The sequence below is a fragment of the Nicotiana tabacum genome, chromosome 18, assembly GCF_000715075.1.
Source record: "Nicotiana tabacum cultivar K326 chromosome 18, ASM71507v2, whole genome shotgun sequence".
NCBI lineage: Eukaryota > Viridiplantae > Streptophyta > Magnoliopsida > Solanales > Solanaceae > Nicotiana > Nicotiana tabacum.
The window spans coordinates 24,264,529-24,266,402 of record NC_134097.1 but is presented as its reverse complement, the minus strand read 5'-3'; the positions used below and the strand labels follow the sequence as shown (position 1 = coordinate 24,266,402).

The 1,874-nt window shown below is 31.9% G+C and overlaps 1 non-coding gene across 1 annotated transcript; it reads left to right on the top strand.

Moving 5' to 3' along the window:
• Nucleotides 1–284: 284 nt before the first annotated feature.
• Nucleotides 285–391, top strand: LOC142173152 (small nucleolar RNA R71). The gene has a single exon (XR_012702585.1). It is a non-coding gene; the product is annotated as a small nucleolar RNA R71 (small nucleolar RNA).
• The last annotated feature ends 1,483 nt before the right edge of the window (nucleotides 392–1,874 follow it).

Below are 1,874 nucleotides of genomic sequence, written 5' to 3'. Positions count from 1 at the left end.
ATGATGAGTGAGCACCTACCTGAAAAGCCTCAACTTTTTGTGTTAAGGTCGCAATTTGTTGTGTCAATGAATTCAAAGCTTCAACTTGATTTAATCTTGTTGTTTTCTTGATAATCGTTCTATCTGAGGGCCATTGAATAGCATTTTCCGAAATCTCGTTAAGCAATTGCATTGCTTCTACATTAGTTTTTTCCATTATTGATCCTCCTAATGCTGCATCAATTACATTTCTAGCCGAGGGTTTAAGACCGTGATTGAAAATATATAAAATGTCAGGGTCTTGGATACCATGATGTGGGCATTTTCTTAACATTGCTGCTAATCTTTCCCATGCCTGGTATACAGATTCAGAATCTGTCTGCATAAAATTATTGATTTCTTGCTTCATTTTAAATGTTTTTGCAGGTGAAAAATATTTATTAAGAAATTTTTGGGTCATTTGGTCCCATGTTGTAATGGAACCTCTTGGTAGACTTCGCAACCATGTTTTGGATTAATCTTTTAATGAAAAAGGAAAAAGCCACAACCTAATAGCATTTGTTGTGACTCCATTATACCTGCAAGTTTCAACCAATTCAAGAAAATCAATTAAATGGGTGTGAGGATCTTAACTCGCATCACCAGTAAACTGACATGACTGTTGAATGGTTTGAATCAGCCTGTGCCAGATTTCAAAGTTGTTTGCTGCAATTGGTGGTCTCCTCACACTTGATTCTCCTTCAAAATGATCTGGCCTTGCATATTCTGTCACATCATGGAGCTACCTCATCAAACTGTTCTTCTACTTAATGTGGCGGAAGTTGGTTATTGAGTTTTTCGTTCTCCATTTCCTCTGATGTGAAAATTTGAGATCGTGAGGTTTGTTCTTTTCGCAACAACTGCAAGGATTTCTCAATTTTAGGATCGTATTTGACTAGTTCTCAAGAAGAGGAACGGGTCATACACTTTCTGAAATTTCTGCAGAAAAGTTAAAATAATTAAATAAAAAAATATCAAATTAGTAGTAAAACAATTAATCTGTAGTAGACTTTAGCCAATCCCCGGCAACGGTGCCAAAAAATTGACGAGTGTCTGGCGTGTGAATAAATTAAACTCGTACTTTGTCAAATTATAGTATAGAAAGATGTCGAACCCACAGAGATTGGTTTATCTATTCTACGGACGTTTCTTGTTTTAATTACTATTTGAGAAAATCAGAAAGAGTTAAGTTGTAAATTAACTAACTAAAAATGCATGAATAGAGCAATAGAAAATATTTTGTTTTTCACAAATATAATAAAAGGTGTTGGGATCTTGACTTCACTTAATATTTCTATTATATAGTAGAATTATTATTCTTCAATTTCTATTTCTCAAAAAGGTATAAATGCCTCTCACGATTACAAATTATTATTATTACTCAAGTTGAATAATTAATTGCACTCCTCTCGGTTATACAAATTAATCTTCAAAATGGTAATACTAAAGAACCAGAAATATATGATTGAACTAAAACATGCTCTTGATAGTACGTCCTTTTCGGTTACCCTACTTGTTATAACTGATTATTACACCATTCGCCTATCTTGATTACAAATAAGTGTAAAATTAATTATAACATAAAAAAGATAGATGTTACTGAATAAAATATTAACATTTATCAATACTACATTTAACTATATTATTTCTTCCGCCTCTCTCGATTACAGAGTTAATAAACAGTTAATATGTAGTACAAGATAGATAGATGTTAATAAATTAAATAACGTCTAACTGTAAATGCAGATAAAAGTTAAATAAATTCTAGCTCAAGCATATGAATTTAAGGAATAATATATACTATTATATAGAAATATTAAGATCCATCTTTCTCCCAACACAAGAAAAGTTACTCC